We start from the raw sequence: 19,766 nt of genomic DNA, 5'->3' as shown, positions 1-19,766 counted from the left end.
TCTGAATATATCTGTTAGATCCGTCTGGTCCAATATGTCATTCAAATCCACTGTTTCCTTGTTGATTTTCTGTTTGCATGATGTATCCCTTGACATAAGTGAGGTGTTAAAGTTCCCTACCATTATTGTTTGACTATCAATTATTTTTTCTAAAAGATTTTATTTATTTAGAATGTGCACCAGTGGGGGAGGGGCAAAGGGAGAGGGAGAGAGAGCATCTCACACAGATTCTGCAATGAGCATGGAGCCTGATGTAGGGCTCAATCTCACAACCCTGAGAACATGATCTCAGCTGAAATCAAAAGTTAGATGCCTAACTGACTGAGCCACCCAGGCACCCCTTGATTATTTCCTTTATGTTTGTTATTAGCTGCTTGATGTATTTGGGTGCTCCCATGTTGGGCCCATAAATATTTACAATTGTTATATCTTCCTATTGGATTGTTCCCTTTGGTATTATATAAAGTCCTTCTTTGTCTCTTGTTACATTTTTTGTTTTAAAGTCTATTTTTCCCTTTATAAATATTGTTACCTGGCTTTCTTTTCACTTCCATTTGCATGATAAATGTTTTTCCATCTTTTCAGTTTCAATCTGCATGTGTCTTTAGATCTGAAATGAGTTTCTTGTAAGCAGCATATAGATAGGTGTTGCTTTTTTTTATCTATCTTGTCACCCTATGTCTTTTGATTGGAGCATTTTAATTTAAAATAATTATTGATAGATATGTTACTTGTTTTATGGTTGTTCTGCATTTCTTTTTTGTTCTTTTCTTCTCTTGCTCTCTTTTGTCATGGTTTGCTAGTTTTCTTTAGTGATATATTTGGATTCCTTTCTCTTTATTTCTTGAATATTTATTACTCTTTGATTTGTGGTTACCATTACATTTTTATACAACATGTTTTGTGTATAATAGTCTATATTAGGTTAATGGTTGCTGAAGTTTGAACCCATACTTTACTCTTCTCCCCCCGCCCCCTGCCCCACCATGTTTTAGGTATATGGTGTTCTACTATACACCCATTTAGTGTGAATCCTGATTTACTGATTTTTATAGATATATCTATTTTTACTACTTTTGTGCTTCCTACTTTTCTTACTCCTACTATATGGTCTTTCCTTTCCACTCAAAGACTCCCCTTTAACATTTCTTTTAGGACTGGTTTAGTGATGATAAATTCTTTTAACTTTGGTTTGTCTGGAAAACTCATCCTTCCTTCTATTCTGATTGAAAGTCTTGCTGGATAGAGCAGTCTTGGCTGTATGGTTTTTCTTTCAGCACTTTAAATATATGATGCCACTCCCTTCTGGTCTTCAAAGTTCCTGCTGAAAAGTCAGCTAATAGCCTTATAATGTTTCCTTTGTATGTAACTGTTTTCTTTTCTCCTGCTGCTTTTAAAATTCTCTCTTTATCACTACTTTTTGCCATTTTAGTTACTGTGTGTCTTGGTGGGAACTGACTTGGGTTGATTTTGTTGGCGGTTTTCTGTGCCTCCTGGATCTGGATTTCTGTCTCCTTCCCCAGATTTGGGAAGTATTCATGTAGTATTTCTTCAAATAAATTTTCTGCTCCCCCCCCCTTCTCCTTCTAGGATCCTTGTAATGTGAATGTTATTATACTTGATGGTGTTACTGTGTTCTCTAAATCTATTTTCATTTATTATTATTATTTTTTCTCTTTTATGTTCAAGTTGGTTGCTTTCTATTACTCTGTCTTCCAGGTCACTGATTCATTCTTCTGCTTCCTCTAGTCTACTATTTATTCTATCTAGTGTGTTTTTAATTTCAGTTATTTTGGTCTTCATGTCTCATTGGTTCCATTTTAATCTTTTCTATCTAATTGTTAAGGGACTCACTAATGTTTTCCACTCTTTTCTCAAGTTTGGTCAGTGTGTTTATGATCATTACTTTAACTTCTCTATTAGACATATTTATCTCCATTTTGTTAAGGTCTCTTTCCATGATTTTGTCCTGTTCTTTCATTTGGGACATAGTCTTCTATCTCTTCATTTTGTCTAACTTTCTGTGTTCTGTTTCTATGTGTTTGGAAAGTCAGCTTTGTCTCCTGTTTTTGAAGGTAGTGCCCTGCAGTGAATTGTTCCGTGTTCTTCATAACCTGGTGCTTCAGGTGTATCTCCAATGTGTGTTTTGTGCACCCTTCTGTTGTGACTGAGCTGTTTTTACCTTCACTCCAGTTGTCTGCAATGGTCTTTCTTTGCCTGTTGTGTGCACAGTTATGTCTCTGTGTTGTTGGTGGGCCAATCTGGGCTTCAGTTGAGTCAGACCAGGTATTGGCCAGAGATGCAGTAACACCAAACTGCAGGTGCATTTCCTGTGTTGTGCTCTGAGAAAGTTTCATTGTTTAGTGTGAACTGCAGTGAGACCAGCTGTCTGCTCTGCACCCACTACTGGGACTATAATCAAAGTAGTATGTGTAGTATCTTCTCCTCTTCTGGGGGCAGGAGTCACTTTAGAGTGGTGCTGTTCTCTGTCAGGGCTGCTTACACACTGCCAGGCTTGTGACATCACTTTGGGTGGGCTCCGAACATATTGGAAGGGGTAGTACCATAGGAGAATGTGTGGGTGGTGTACACAGTTAGCAAATTAGGCATAGCACTAGTTCCTGCAGATGTACTTGTGCCTAGGCTGGGAGAGAGGGAGAGAAATGGTCCCTGTCAACTCCTTTGTATTTAGAGAAGTCTCCCAATGATCCCTGGTCACCTACCACTGGCTCTGAGATTAGTTAAATCATCCTGTATATAACAAAACATCCTGTTACAAATCAAACTGTTGCTTCTGTGCTGTATCTCTGTGGGGCCGTTTGTTTTACTGTCTCTTTAAACATGGGGACTTCACTCTCTTGGCTGTCCCGGAGCCATCTCACTGATTTTTAAAGTTCCAGGTGTTAAGCCCAGCGAATTGTAATAATTCCAGAAGTGAGGGGTGCCTGGGAGGCTCAGTCAGTTAAGCAACTGACTCTTGATTTCAGCTCAGGTCATGATCTCAGAGTCCTGGGATCAAGCCCTGCATTGGGCTCCACACTCAGCAGGGAGTCTGAGTTTGAGGATTCTCTCTGTCCTTGTCCCTCTGTGCCTGCTTGTACTTGCTCACTCTTTCTAAAATAATTAAATCTAAAAAAAAAAAAAAAGAATTCAAGAAATTAGGACCCTCTTCTTTTTAAAGCCAAATGTTATGGTGATTTTTCCCTCCCTGTGGAGATTCCTTGTGCCCAGTTTCCTGATGCAAGGGTCTTTTTCTCTCCCCATTCTGTGCCTGCAGTGTCCCTCTCTTCCACAGATAGTAATACTAGTCTTTTTTTAGTTCCCAGCTGTCTCTGCCTTTCCTGCTCTCTTCTCTACATTTAGCTGTGGAGAGTCTATTCTGCCAGTCTTCTTTTCATTATCTGGATTATTTACACAATACAGATGTTATCTAGTTGCATCCCTGGGTCAAGTTGAGTTTAGGGACCTCCTACTCCACCAACTTCCCCTGAAGTTCTGAATGGTCTTTTAGCACATATATATACATATATATATGTATATATATATATATTTAAAATAGCTACCTAACATGATTGAGGGGGGTGATGAGTACAGTGTACTTTATTGATGGTACATGACAAGGTGGGGCTCCTCAAGCTCCTCCCTTTCTTTAGGGGAATTGAGATGGAAACTGTGGAGGTCAGGAGATTCTCAGTGTGTTGGCAGATGAGTTGGGGGAAGGACAGTCCAGCAACTGAGGGCCTCTCTCTTACTCTTGCTCTTACTCCTTGGAGGCCATGTGGATCATAATGTCCACCACCTGGTTGCTGTAGCCAAATTTATCATGCTACCAGGAAATGCATTTGACAATGTGCTCATTGAGAGCAATGCCATCCATAGCATCGAAGGTGGAAGAGTGGGTGTCACTGTTAAAGTCACGGGAGAAAACCTGGTCCTCAGTGTAGCCCAGGATGCCATTGAGGGGCCCTCCAATGCCTACTTCACCACTTTCTTAATGTCATCATATTTGGCAGCTTTCTCCAGGCAGCAGGGCAGATCTACAACTGACACATTGTGGGTAGGGACATGGAAGGCCATGCCAGTGAACCACTCATTCAGCTCAAGATGACCTTGCCCACAGCCTTGGCAATGCCAGCATAGAAACAAGGATGATGCTCTGGACAGCCCCTCAACCATCATGCCACAACCTCACAGAGGGGCCAGCCATGGTCTCTTGGGTGGCAGCGATGGCATGGACTGTGGTCATGAGTCCCTCCACAATGCTGAAGTCGTCATGGATGCCTTAGTCAGAGGTGCCAAACAGTTCATGGTGCAGGATGCATTGCAGACAATTTTGAGGGAGTTGTCATACTTCTCATGCTTCATGCCCATTACAAACATAGGGACATCAGCAGAAGGAGCAGAAATGATGATCCTCTTGATCCCATACTTCAAGTGAGCCCCAGCCTTCTCCGCAGTAGCGAGGACCCCAGTGGATTCCACAACATACTCAGCACCAGCATCACCCCATTTGATGTTGGTGGGATCTCACTTCTGGAAGATGGAGATGGGCTTTCCATTGATGACAAGTTTCCTGTCCTCAGCTTTGACTGTGCCATGGAATTTGCCATGAGTGGAATCATACTGGAACATGTAGACCATATAGCTGAGGTAAATGAAAGGGTCATTGACGGCAACAATATCAACTTTGCCAGTTAAGACAGCCCTGGTAACTAGGCGCCCGATACGGTCAAATCCATTTATTCCAGCCTTCACAGGGATGAAGCTGGCACTGCACTAAAAGATGCAGCTGTCTGTCAAATGGGGAGGAATGAAGAGGCCTAACATGATTTTTAAAGTTAAATGAAATACATAGACCCCTCAGCTACAGAACCGAGTCAAATCTCTTTTTCTCTAATGACCGTTGAAATATTTCAAGAGTTGTTTTGTTGAAGCTGCAAAACTCTGCCTTTTCTCATCTGTACCCTCCCATTATTGCCCTCCACATGCACAGAATGTCAATGTTCCTTAAAAGAATGCATTGAGGATTGGATATAGTGATTTAGATAGGATTGTCCCATTGTGCCAAGGGCAGCAAACATCCTTCTCAGTGGATGTGGAGACCACAGATCAATTCAGCAGCCCAACTGAGAGCAATTTGTGAATCTCTTATGACTTGGCAATTCCATTTATATTGAATTGTTCTTTACAGCCACTTTGCACATGATTCACAGGAAGCCTGTTTTCAACTTATAAAACTCTTAATATGAATGCTTTCATCTTCCATTTCTATTTCAAAATAGAAAAAAAATTTAAAAATAGAAAAAAATGAAATACTTTTATTTATTTCTCCTTGTTAGTTAGCTTCACGCCATCTCCCCTAAGCAAAATTCTTGCCTGGGGGCAGAAATAAATTAAAATAAAATAAATTAGTTTAAAACTTTGGAATGGCTGCTTTAACAGAGTTAAAAAAGAAAGGGCCCATCTGCCCCCATGTCCAGTTGCCCTCCTCATGTAAATTCCCAAGATGGCAGGTAGTTCGGAGGAATACAGTGTTCTGATCCATGAAAGTCATATAAACATCCTCTTACCTCCACTAGTAGCTTCAATAATGTCTTCACTGACACTCTAACATCTGTCATCTACTTGACTTTTTGTTATGCTCCCTTCCTCTATCCACATTATTAACGACTTTCTACAACCAATTTCTATGTTCTGGCCCCCATGTTATAGATCAATGCTGGAAGGTTATGAGAAAGCGTTGGCTGATCTGTCAAAATTCCTTTTCTCCTCCTAAAAATGTTTTGTTAATAGTTTTACTTCTGTGACTGTAATGTTCCTGTTTTATACCTCTCCTATAACCTTTTTTATTTATACATTTTATTTATTTTTTAATTTAAATTCAATTAACATATAATGTAATATTAGTTTCAGAGGTAGAAGTCAATGATTCATCAGTCTTATATAATACCCAGTGTTCCTTCCATCACATGCCTTCCTTAATATCCATCACCCAGTTACCCCATTACCCACACCCTCCCCTCTAGCAACCCTTATTTTGTTTCCTATGATTAAGAGTCTCCTATGGTTTGTCTTCTCTGATTTCCTCTTGTTTTATTTTTTCCTCTCTTCCTCTATGATCCTATGTTTTGTTTCTTTAATTCCACATACCTGTCCTAAAACCTTTTAGTCTACAATCCTGTTCTCTATCCTGTTGGCTGTCACTGAACATGTATAATTTGTACCTATTTCTGAAATTCCAATGATTTTCAAGTTTTGTTCCTCCTTAGGTTTTCCCTTTCCGACTTCCAATCTGCCAATCCACTGAATGTTGTTACTAATTAAGGAGATAGCATAATTTTTCTACTCTTCCTCCCACACACTTGCACATACATACAGAAATTACAACACTCAACAGGATTTCCCACTAATGGAGGATGGTTGGAAAAAAGGCAGGCATGGGCAAGGGGCCCCCATCCTAAGAGGAAAATACCTTTAAAAGGAAGAAGACCCCCAGCTGTTATTCTATCCTGCCCAGAGAGAAGCCCTCTGTCCTTTCCCATGTAAACAACTACCTGATAGATGAGCATGTCAACAAAACCTGATTGGGTGACAAGTGCATGGAGGGTTAATTAGATTAAAACAGCCCACAAACAATCTCATAAGAACCCCTAGATTTAAACTCCTGACTCCCTTGCCTTGTTTTGGGATACTGAAGGGCCACCCAACTCCAAAACTCCAGGTATGACTGGCTGAGGCCTCTGTCACAGTTATCTCCTGGTTGCATTTCTCCTTTTGCTGGGTCCTGATTTCTTCACTCTTACAAGTGCTTTTCTTTCATGTACTTTCCAACAAACCTCCTACATGTAAATATATACCTTAAAATCTGTTATCTTGAGAATGTAGCCTAAAACAAATATTGAGTTACAATCCTAACTAGGTGAGAAATACACATTCCTTTGCTGATACAATCATTTGAGAAAGGACAATTTTGCCATAATTCAATTTTGACAGCTGGAAAAACTAGATTAGATTTTATTTTTAAGAATCACCACCGTTGATTTACTCACTTATTCATTTATTGTCTTATTCATTTGCTCCTCTAATACTTGACTGCCTACTATGTGCCAAGTTCTGTGCCAGGAAAATACCCAAATAAGAAAGTCTAATGCTGCTTATTAAATAATAGGGTATCAGTACTCTTCCAGAAGAAAATATATATAGTAGTTCCCTCCAAGTTTAATGCTGCCAAAGTAGTTATAGTTATTTGTTTCTCTTAATTCCACAGGGGATAGAATTTTCCATTAAAATGATGTGCTGTTAGAAAATGTTATATATATATATATATATATATATATATATATATATATATATATAATCTAGACAAGCCTAGGGAGAGACAAAATCATAAACACAAAGGACAATAATTATTAGGGTATTGCTTTAGTATATTTTTTCATTGTTATTATCAGAGCTAAACTTGGAAATCATATAATTTTATTCTGGTATCAGGAAAAAGAAGAAAATAATTTTAACAAATGATTTTGTATTTTTGTCTAATGTATAATGCATATAATGTATAATTTTTATATAATGTATTTGGTTATTACAAATTTCAAACATACACAAAAATTGATAGGGAGACATAAGCAATCTTTCTATAACCTTCAACCATCTTCCTTTGTGGTCAATCTTGTTTCATCTATACCCATATCTGCTTCTTCTGCTCTCATATTATGTTGATGCAAATCTCAGCTATTGTATATTTACATCTGTGTTTCAGTGTATCTCTATAAAAGCTAAGGACTCTTAAACCTCACATTCAGAATAAAGTTACCTGTCTGTAGAAGTAAGATATAGTAAGAGGATTGCTAAGGAATTGCCCAGAAGAGTTAGAAGTTTTCCACATCCAATCAACACATTCTTAATGAATGAGAGTTGGAGGCACTGAGAACCAAGAGGTGGCAGGTTCCAGGTATGCTGGGGCTTATGTCAGCCCCTATGAGAACTTTGGTTACTACTTGTAGTGAGAAAGGAAGATATGAAGGGTTTTAAGCAAAGCAGGGATAGAACATCACTCTCATAATTTTAAAAGGATTACTCTGGTTGCTGCTGTATTGAAAATGGACTGTAGTGGTTCTGGAGGAGGAACAGAGAGACCAGTTAGGATAACGTTTCTCACAATTTATTATGCATATAAATCTCAGGGAATCTTGTTAAAATGCAGATTATGTTTTACCAGATCAAGGACGAGGATTGAGATTCTGCATTTCTAACAAGCTTTCCAGTGATGCCCATCCCTGTGGTATATACACCAAACGTTGTTTAGCAGGAAGTTAAGAGATCATTACAGACATCCAAGTGTTAGATAATATGGCTTAAAGTGGTCAAGGTGGAAAGTAGTAGGGTTGTAAGAAATGATGAGCTGGTAGGTTTATTTTTAAAATGGAACTAAGAGGATTCCCTGGTGTTTGGGTATGAGGGATGAGAAAAGACAAGTCAGAGCTCATTCCAAAGTCTTTAGCTTGAAACGGGAGGGATGGGGAAACATGGAGGAGGAGCATTTTGGCAGGAAATCAGAAATAAGATTTTTGACATTTTAATTTTGAGATACCTGTTAAACCTATAAATGATGAAGATGAATAGGTAATTGAATACATGAGTCTAAGGTTCCGTGAAGTGGTTAAGATTGCAGCTGACATTTGTGGGTTTATACATAGTATTTTATGTCATGGGAATGCACACCAGTTAGAGAATGAGTGCAGATAGAAATAAAAAGAGATTCTAGGAATGAGCCTCGGGACCATCTAACATTTAGGGGTTAGAAAGATGAAGATAAACTAGCAAAAGAAACTAAGAAAATGCAGCCCCAATTCAGGAGAATGAAGATAGTGTGGGTTCTTGAAAATAGCGATGAAAGTGAAATCAGCAAGACTACAGTGAGACTAACAAATATAACATCATTAGGTACAGATAAAGGATGCCCCATAAATTTACATTTAATCTTGAGCATTTTAAATCGAAATTGAAATTTCAGGTCATGAAGCTGTCTCAGGAACAGTTTAGGAAGGAGGGACTATGTACTTTATAAAACTGACATAGTTTCTATATAACATATCATTTGTATGAATTAGTCAATTCACTGAAACAACTAGACTTCGGTAAATAATTGGCTTGCATTTTCTTCTTATCTTAAATAGACTGTTTACATTAAATAGTTATTTTGACATTATGCATAACTTAAAATATATTTGTCCTATCAGGAAACATAGTAAACTTTTATTTTTGGATATTACATGATGTGTTAGTACAAATCACCTGAGACCTCTCTTGAATTCTACTGTGTGATCTTTGTCTCATCATCTGCCTCGGTTTCCTCATTAATAGGAGAAATTAATCCCTATCTTACCTAGGTCACAGAGTTTTTATAACAGTGACATAAGGTAAAAGGCTTCTATGAAGATATCAATATTAAAGGAATAATACATGTGTATGAAAATAATAGTAATAAAAGAATCTCCTTTACTCAGCTTCTCAGTTGAGGTGATTTGTAAGTATATCTTGTGAGTTTAGTACTTTTTTCAATGTTATATGAAGGACTCACAGGCCACTAAAGTTATTTCATCATTACTTAATCATCTTGACCCATATGAATGCAATTGCACATGGTGTGAGCAAATTTTTCAGAGTTTTTGATAGCAGGAAGGAGAAGATATTTTGTATTCTAGAGTCAGCTGTTTTTTCCCCATCATATTTCTAACATAGCAAATAAGAATATTTATATTGAGTCCTAAATGGGAAGCCTCCATGTTTCTTTTCCATATCTGGAAACAAACTCTCTTCACTCCTGCCCCTGAGTCAATAAAATTCCATTTTAGGGCTCAAGATTTATCATAGGAAGATGGAAAATGAAAGAAGGAAAGGTTAAAAGCAGTAGCAGCATAAAGGCATTTCTCCCTCTTTTTCTTCCTTCCTTCCTTCTTCATCACCTCTCTTCCAACCTTTTTTTAAAACAAACAAAATTAGCTGTATGTGCTCCAGACTAACAGTGGGAAGTTACAAGAAATAATTGGTGTATCAGTCAGGAAGAGCTAGGTTATGTACAACAACAAACAAGTCTCCAAATCCCTGTAACTCCAGAAAAAACATCCCCCCCATAATTATTCTACATGTTTAAGCTGTTCTTCAGGGGGCCTTTACTCATGGTCATCACTCTGGGATTCAGGTGAGTGAAAATACCATCCTGATAAGAGCTTCCATGATTATTAAGGCAGTGAAAGGGACACTGAGAAACATACATGAACACTTCAATTTTTTTCATGAAAATAACAGAGACTATTTGTGCACACATTTCTTTGACTAAAGAAGTGATTCATTTGTTCCTAAGTTACTTTGTGCCAAGAAGGATGAGCATTAGATGGCCCATTTGTGGCCACCACTACTATTTGCTGAAGGAGTGGGGTGATAATAATAGTTCTTACCTCATAGGTAATTGTGAGGATTTATATTAACATGTAAGCATAGAGTAAGCTCTATTACATGAATTAAAATTTAAAAAATGATTCATACTTTTTTTTTTTTTTTTTTTACAGAACTAACAACTTACATGAAGACTATGATTGGCTAATATATTCTCTGGGAGACTTACTGTAAAAAAAGGGGGGGGTCAGGTTTTTCTCAGTGCATTTCTTTTGCACTAAATTATCTCAATAATTGTCTTAACTCTCCACTTTACTTAAGGAGTTCTTTCTAAAGTAAGGTTGGGGTTTGGCAAGTAGCCAATCATTTGGACAGTGAAATAGACAATTCAAGCCATTGCATTAAGTAGGCTGGCTGGAAATCTAGGCCTGGCTGGAACGATGAGAGTGAAGAAACTACAAAACCTTTATGCATCTGCACTTGATGGGTGAGATTGCTCTGTCTGGACCCTCTTGTCTTTCAATTTCCTTCTAATTAGGTCCTTTTTCCAGGTTATGCTAATCCAATGCACATGAGAAATAATGTGATCACAAAATATTCAAATCCTAGAAAAGCTTGTTGTTTTTCTAAACTATCTGGAATATGGAAGGGGATTCAGGAATATTATAAACATGGTAATTTATAAAAACAAGCTAGAAAATAATAATTTTAATACATATAAAATCAAGGATGAATACAACCAGATGTAGAAAACCAGTAAGAGTCTGAGGGTAATAGAATTTTGTTACATCAAAAGGGGAAAAACCATATTCTAAGGAAGTAAATATTATTATTAGGTATTTTTTTCCCAGAACCCAAAGAAGATTATAGTAATGTATTTTATTCCCAGAAATTAATAAAAATAAATCACATGATTCCCAGAAGATTCAGTTTAAAAGTTGCCTTTACAGAAAGGAAATACTCAATGAGCAATTGTTGCCAAAAGAAGAACGTATTTCCTTGAGTGAAAAATAAAACTAGAAAGTCAAAACACTGATTTTTCTTTTTTAGATAAGGAGTATTTCTAACATTTCTTTGATAGCCTTGAAGAGCTTATGAAATTAAAAATTTAACTTTTTTAAACAGAAGAGTTCATTCTTTTTACTGAGCAAATTCTTAAATGATGGTAAGATTGGAAAGGAAGGTCAAATAGAGAATATCATTTCACAGATATAATTTTTTATTAACCAAAATGAATGGATTGTCTGACATAAATTCTTAAAGAAGAATGCCCTTGGAGAGATGTACATACAGCTGTTACTGGTCTGTAAGAAGCTTCCCTTTTGAATCAGAGAAAACTTTATTGTCCTCAAGATGGTGTGTTTTTTTTTTCCCCAATAGTCCTTTTATTTCTTCCTTGCAATTGAAGATGCTAATTATTATAAGCTAATACACTCAGATTTTTATAAAAGCAGATGTTCTGAGTTTTAAATTCAAATCATATTATTAAGAAGCATCCTTTTACTCATTTTTCTCCTCCTTGTCCTCCTTCTGTCCTTTATTCTATTTTCGATTCCTTTATTATTCACAGATCTTTTCATAGATTTCCGTCCTTCAGAAGATTATGGTCTTCCAATGTTAAACCACTTAAATCTGTCCTTCTAATGGAAATGCTTTTTTTCAGTGATTCAGAAGCACATTGCTCCTGACGCGACTGAGTCTAGATTTCCTTCCTTGTTCTTTTATGTAGCTTTTAATTTTTTCACTGTTCCTGTTCTCCCCAAATGCCATTTTGCGGTTTGTTTTCATAATAACACTGCCAATATTACAATCCCTGTTATTTATATGATATTTTACAGCTTTATAAAGCACTTTCATTTTTTTTTTGGTTTATTTATTACAATTTGTGTCTTCTAAATGTATTTGTTAAAACTTTTTTTCACGTAGAAAATGAGTCATAAATGAAGCATAATATTGTTGGAGACCATCTATTGCCAGAAAGTTTTCTTTAAACTACTTTCAGAATTGTATTAATCCTGGAGTTAAAAATCATTTCTGAAATACATTAATCCTGGAGTTTAAAGCTATAAAGCATTAACTGTTATCATAATTTTTCACCCTAGAGTTACTTTAGATAATGGTATGTTTGTTTCTCTTTTTTTTTTTCCTACAGGCTCTTAGGGATATCAACAGTTTCGGTCTGGAAGAACCAAGGATTTTCTTGAATCTCTATTCCTCTACCAAGATGGTAGCTTCTTTAAAAGATAAGCATTTCTTGGGTGATATCTCTGGCTGTAACTGTGATGGTCACACACTGGACTGATTTTACAGTGAAAGCTAAAATTATGAATGGAATGTTAGTATATTTTTTATTCCATCAGGACTCTCTTCTTGGGGCACCTGGGTGGCTTAGTGGGTTAAAGCCTCTGCCTTTGGCTCGGGTCATAGTCTCAGGGTCCCGGGATTGAGCCCCGCATTGGGCTCTCTGCTCAGTGGGGAGTCTGCTTCCCCCTCTCTCTCTGCCTGCCTCTGCATACTTGTGATCTCTCTCTCTCTCTATCAAATAAATAAATAAATAAAATCTTTTTTTTTTTTAAAAGGACTCTCTTCTTAGTGCTAAAGAGTACTATTTAATCTCTGTCAAATAAATAATGAAAAATAAAATCTTTAAAAAAATAAAAAAATAAAGAGTACTATTTAGTATGATTTAGTACTTTATTGAGGAAAAGTAAACACAAGAAAAATTTCTTATAAAAACAAGTTACTACAGTTTAATTTTCGTTGTGAAAGCAGAACAAAGTAAATTTTAGTTTGTCCATAATAATGAACACAGCTTTTGATATTTCTTTTATTTTAGGAGATTTGAGGAGAACATATTCATAGCTGAATTTGTTACACTGAAATCTCTCTTCAGACACCTGAAACACTGTGTCTACTATTTGAGTTAGTGGGAAGTGGAATTAGCCATGATGATGTGTTGGCTGTCAGATAGCACTTTTATTATCATTTTTCTAAGCACTTGCTCTTACTCTACCCTCCTAAGGATTTCGATGTAGGTACTGTGTAAGAACTTATGCTTAACCTTAGCAGCTTAAACCATTTATTATCTCACAATTTCTGAGGAGCTGGAATCCGGAAGCAGCTTTCCTAAGGAGAAGAGGCATCATCATCCAATAATCTAATCTCAGAAGGAACATACCATTACTTCTGTTGTATGCTGTTGGTCACAGACCTGCCCTGGTATGATGTACTAGGGGGCTCAATATGGGTGTGAACTCCAACAGGTGAAGATCACTGGAGGTCATCTGGGAGGCTGGCTACCACAACAGGCAATCAGACATTATACAGATAAACCACCTGTGAGGCCCAACTGCCTTGTTGTAGCTCATACACATAATTTTGTGGCTTTTGACTGTGGCAATAAATTTTCTACATGAGAAGCTCATGTTCTTCACAAGTTTTTTTTTTTTTTTTCCCCTATAATCATTGGTTTTTATATCATGACAAAAAGGTACCAGTTAAAAAATTAAGTTACTGGATTCCAGGAGATGTTTTTCAATTTCTGACTGGCTGGTTTTTGAAACAAAGTGAGGCAAGCTGTACTTGTGCCTTTCTTCCCAGCCAGACATTGAATTAGGACACTGTTTAGATAGAAAATGTAATGCTTCCTGTTTAATTTTGGATCACAGTCTCTTCCCTAGTTTCAATTTATACATGAGCCAAACCAGAAATTGTAACGATTGGAAGGTTGTGACTGCAAAGGCCCTTTATGTCACGAGCACAGAGATATTTAAGTTATACGAGAGAGCAATGCGAATGATGTCTTCGAGGAAGCTTAAATGTGGTTAATGTTTGTATCCACAAAGCAGTAAGTGAACAAATATGTGGTAATTATCGGGAGAATTTTCGGAATCGTGAGGTCAAGCCATTAAAGAACAAGCTCATATATCTAGGAACTTATTGTAATCAAATTGCTCATTTACTATTTCCATCATAAGATTGCTATCGGCAACACACGGTACTTCCTGCTAATTATTGTTTATACCTAGCTTGGCACCCACGGTCCTCTGAAATTGAATATTTACCTCTCTCAACAGCTCCCATTCCTCAGTTGTTGTGATCCATGCTTGATGAGTCCTAACATTGAAAGGATTTTCTTGAATCTCTATTCCTCACCATTTTTGTGCACACATTCACTCATCTGATAGAAGCAAAGCAAATGTACTGTGCCATGCATAAGGCTAGATGATAGATGACAAAGAGAAGAAGGCAGACCAGTTCCCTCCTCTCTGCAGGAGATATTCCTGAAGAAATAATTGTAGAAAAATTTACTAGATTATAGTTTTTAAAAATTGTATGTTGGAAGAAGACCAAGGGTTGCAACATTGTACGAGGAGGGGAGTCTGACCTAATGTGCAGGGGGAGAGCAGTTGACCTGGTCTTCCCTGAGGAGGTTTATAATGGCCAGAAGCTTACTTGAGGATGGACGAAGGTAGACATTCAGGTATGTTTAAGGTTTGTTTTTTGGACATACATTAATTTAAGTGGGAATTCTATAGCCAAGTGTGAAGTTACAGATACTAAGTTGCTATCCTTCAAACATTACTGTCAGTGTTTAAGCATTGGCCAACTGTTTCACACAAATCCCTAAAAATAACTTAATATACTTTGTTATTCAAATTAATGTACTTATTGATACATTTCATAACTTTTGTTAAAAATTGTATCATGGTGGGGCACCTGGGTGGCTCAGTGGGTTAAGCCTCTGCCTTCGGCTCATGTCATAATCCAGGGGTCCTGGGATCGAGCCTGACATTGGGCTCTCTGCTCAGCAGGGAGCTTGCTTCCCCCTCTCTCTCTGCCTGCCTCTCTGTCTACTTGTGATCTCTGTCTGTCAAATAAATAAATAAAATCTTAAAAAAAAAAATTGTCTCATGGTAACAAGAGAATGAATCTTGGAACCGGAGATTTGGGGTTGAATCTTCACTTTGACATTACTGTTTGGGGGAAGAACCTGAGGCTCTTTGAGACTTAGTTTATTCATTTGTAAAATGGAGACAAGGATACATACTCTGAGAGCTGTTGAGATAATGTAGGAAAAGTATAGTTGGTCCTTAGGCAACATGGGTTAAATTGCATGGATCCATTTACATGTAGATTTTTTTGGATAAATATAATAGAGCACTGTAAATGCATTGTTTTCTTCTTTCTGATTTTCTTTCTTTCTTTCTTTCTTTCTTTCTTTTTTTTTTTTTAAGATTTTATCGATTTATTTGAGAGAGTGTGAGAGAGAGAGAGCATGATGAGAGGAGGGAGGGTCAGAGGAGAAGCAGACTCCCCGCTGAGCGGAGAGCTTATTGAGGGTCTCCATCCTGGAATTCTAGGATCATGACCCAAACCAAATGCAGACACTTAACCGACTCAGCCACCCAAGTGGCCCGTTTCTGATTTTCTTAATAACATTTTCTTTCCACTCCAGCTTACTTAAATGAAAGGTATGTAACACATATAATATACAAAATATGTGCCAGTCAACTCGTTATTTTATTGATAAGTCTTCCAGTCAACCATAAGCTACTAGCAGTTGAATTTTTAGGAAGTCAAAAGTTAAACAGAGGTTTTCATCTGTGCAGGGCTTGGTGCCCCAACCCCTGCACTGTTTGAGTCAACTGTTTTTACTGAGAGCTGGGGCACTGCTGGTCCTCAATACATGGTGGGTATAGTCATCATCATTATTATTGCTATTATTATATGCCAGGGTGAAAAGTAAGCCAGATAAACTTGATCTATAGTACTTGTTCCATAATTCAACTGTGGAAATGCCATTAAAGTTTCAGGATCTTAATACAGAATTCTAGACCTACATTTGTAATTATCATTATCCCAGAATACTGGACTACTGTGTGCTCTGTAGAGAATGTGGTAATATATTCTAATTCAATAATTAGAGGTATTGAAGAACCACAGGTTGTGCATAAAAGAACAGGAAATGACTAAATAGCCCTGATTTTGGAAACTTGTATTTATGGTTATGCTAATGTATGTAATTAGAAACTACTTAGTGAAACCAGGAGCAGTGGGACTTGGTGGGGAGAAGGAGGCGGAGGCTTCAAGAGCACTGTCAGCCCTGCCACAGATCCTGGCCTAGTGTTGGTGACAAGATAGTGAAGGATGGGGGGCACCTGGGTGGCTCAGTGCTTAAGCCTCTGCCTTCAGCTCAGGTCATGATCTCAGGGTCCTGGGATCGAGTCCCGCATTGGGCTCTCTGCTCTGCGGGGAGCCTGCTCCCTCCTCTCTCTCTGCCTCTGCCTGCCTCTCTGCCCACTTGTGATCTCTCTCTGTCAAACAAATAAACTCTTTAAAAAAAAAAAAAAAGATAGTGAAAAATGGTAAGCAGAGGTATGGTGTGGGCAGATTGTGTTTTAGAAGGCCGCTGGAGGTGGGGGAGGGGTTGGGGGCAGGTAGGGCGGTGGAAGATGGAAGATGGCCTGAATGAGAAGCAGAGGAGATGGTGATAGATGACCTAGCACTCTAGGTGAAATTTGCTGAGGAACTGAACTGGCGAGGAGATTAGAAAGCATTATTCTAATTATTATTTTATTATTTTAATGAAAGTGAGCAACGGTGATGGCCTGAACTAAGGCGGAATTAAAATGAATTTTAGGAGACAAAACTGGAAGGAGGTTTGGACAAATTGGATGGAATAAAGGAAGGAGCATGTTTAGGGAAATGGATGACTCGGAGATAGCAATGGTGTTGACAAAAAAGCAAGGGCAGGTTTGGAAAAAATGTATTTCAAGGGTAAATGTCAGCCAGACCTGGTGATTAAGTGGAAGGGTGGAGGCAAATGAAAGACTCTTGGAGACTCCTTTTGAACAACAGAGTGTGTTTAGAAGGGAAGTTTATAATCTCTGCCTTAATCCAATCTGTTGACTTTGAAATGCTTATGGGGCAGCCAGCTGATTATTAACTGTAGGTGCCGGATGATGTGCGTCAATCCTGAAGACAGAACTCCAGAGGATATAAATGGATATGTGACAGCTGACCACAGGTGAAGGACAGCTCTTGGGAAGCACTGATTCAGTGGGAAAGCAGTGTACCCTTAACTTCTATGGTGCCTTATTCATCAAGTCAGTGTGCTCACCAAGAACCATCTTTCAAATGGGTCTCCTTTATTACGTTACCCCAGCCCAGGATCCTGATTCAAGCCCTTTGCTATCTCCATCTCAGAGAGCCTCCTGAAAATATTATCTGTCCCCAGTTTCCTCCCTTCGTGCCATTAGAATTTTCTTCCTGTAACAAAAATCTGTGATCATCGAATTTGTTCAGTAAAGACTGGTAATGCCTCTTCATTGGGTACAGAGGTTACAACCCAGCTTTTGTAACACGACAATACAGGCTCATCTCGTTCTATACCTTCCCATGGGCTCAAGTCCTCACAAACTTCACAGCGTCTCCTGCACACATCTTGTATGTCGAGTATGCAGTAGTACCATGAGCTACGACTCAGCCTTCAAGTTCCACTCAGATGCCATTCTGTGTTCTGACCTTTTCCCTGACTCTGGAACGCTCATCTCATTCTCAATTCAGCCATGTATGTGTATGTGCACATCTACATCTGCTTTCACATTTGTTTACATTTGTGTGAGCCCTTTAAAGATAATTGCATTATCTTTTTCATCTTGCTGTCCCATTGCTAGCCCATAAAAATCATCCAGCACTTCCGTGAACTTTAAACATAATTGAAGCTTAAGTTGCAACTGGTGATTTAAAATAATATTAACCATTTCCAGAAAAAAAAAATATCTCTTAGAAAAACATTAGGCACTTTTTATTCCTTATTAACTAAATAGAAAAACAGTTTTTCCTAATTACCTCAGGGCCATCTATCTTTGAAAGGATCAAATATAGAGGCACCGGAGTGGCTCAGTCAGTTAAGCATCTGACTCTTGATTTTGGCTCAGGTCATTATTTCGGGGTCCTGGGATCAGGCCAGTGTCAGGCTCTCTGCTCATCAGGGAGTCTGATTCAGGATTCTCTCTCTCTCTCTCCCTCTCCTTGTGCCCCTCTCCCTGCTCAGACTCTCTCTCTCTCAAGTAAATCAATTAATTAAAAAAAATAAAGGGTCAACTACAGTACAGAATACATTGGTGTTTATGTACACACACACATAAATTTCATAGAAAATTAACACAATGATTCGACAAATGAAAATAGCCTTTACAAAATAACTGTTATCACCTTCTCTGGTTATAAAAATTGTACATATTCACTGTAGAAAAAATAGATATTATGTAGTTCTAGCACTACTTCTCTCTCTCTTCCTTCAGGCTTAGGGATGGGAATAGCTCCTGTCTGTTGCTAACTAAAAGAAACACCCTGCTCTCCACTTTATAATTAGAACTTGATTACATTACACAGTTTAGTGTACCAGTTCTGTCCTTCTGGAACGTGGACTGATAGACCCCTCATTCCTCTCAGTTTTCCCAATAGAACTCCAACTCGGTTTATGTATCCACCTTTCTGCCTCTAACTCATGTGACTCAGGAAAAGATGACCTCCATCTTCAGCTCCAGGGTGAGATCCTTATTGGAATAGGTTATCATGAAAGTCTCTTCCCACTTACTAGAAATGAGCTTGGAAGACCAGCCTTAAAATAATCAGGGTGCCGGAGACTGCCATCATGCCACACTGGATGGGCATAGAGCCCAAGGTGTCCCCAGTCACACGGCAGGGAGTTTTATTTCATGGCTGAGGAAGCACTTTTATCTCCTATCTCCGCGGCTGAGCCTGAACAAAGAAAGCTATCCTCCTTGTTGCCGGGGGCTATTTCTAAGCCCAGAGGGGAGCCAGCCTGAGTATGAAATTAACCCAAAAAAGAAGGCCAAGAGCATGGCCAAGATAAAACCGAAGACTTGATCGCACCAAACCTGGAGCCTGGCTTACTTCTAGATTCCTGTCGCATTAGATAAGGTGGTTTCTTATTTTTAAAGCCCACTTGAGGAAATTCCTGATTCTTGCAGCATAGAATTTCCAAACTGCTATGATTTTGCAATAGCTAATATTTATTGAGTGCTACCTATTTGACATGCACAGTACTGAGCACAATAAACCACAGGGCAGGGGCTATTATTAGCCTTAATGTACACATGAGGAAGCTGAGGCTCTGAAAGTTTCCTGAATTAGTCTTGGCCACAGAACTATTAAGTACTTCAGCTGTAATCCAAATCTGGGTTTGTCGGACTATAGCCTTCATCCTTTAGTGCGTGTCACTGGGTGTGACATGGGCTCACTTTTAGACAGCCGCAGCACAACCATACCTCAGTAACTCACTTCCCAAGCAACTAACTGGGGCATTGCCGGAAGATTCCCCTCCAGATTACCTCATA

At 38.2% G+C, this 19,766-nt stretch overlaps 1 pseudogene; it reads right to left on the bottom strand.

Annotated features, from left to right (window-relative positions):
• Positions 1–3,760: 3,760 nt before the first annotated feature.
• Positions 3,761–19,766, bottom strand: part of LOC111146924 — a 31,226-nt pseudogene continuing 15,220 nt past the window's right edge.

This window comes from Enhydra lutris, unplaced genomic scaffold, assembly GCF_002288905.1.
Source record: "Enhydra lutris kenyoni isolate GAN:26980312 unplaced genomic scaffold, ASM228890v2 scaffoldscaffold15, whole genome shotgun sequence".
In the NCBI taxonomy this organism is placed as follows: domain Eukaryota; kingdom Metazoa; phylum Chordata; class Mammalia; order Carnivora; family Mustelidae; genus Enhydra; species Enhydra lutris.
Note: the sequence above shows the minus strand (reverse complement) of the source record. Positions and strands in the feature narration are given on the sequence as shown.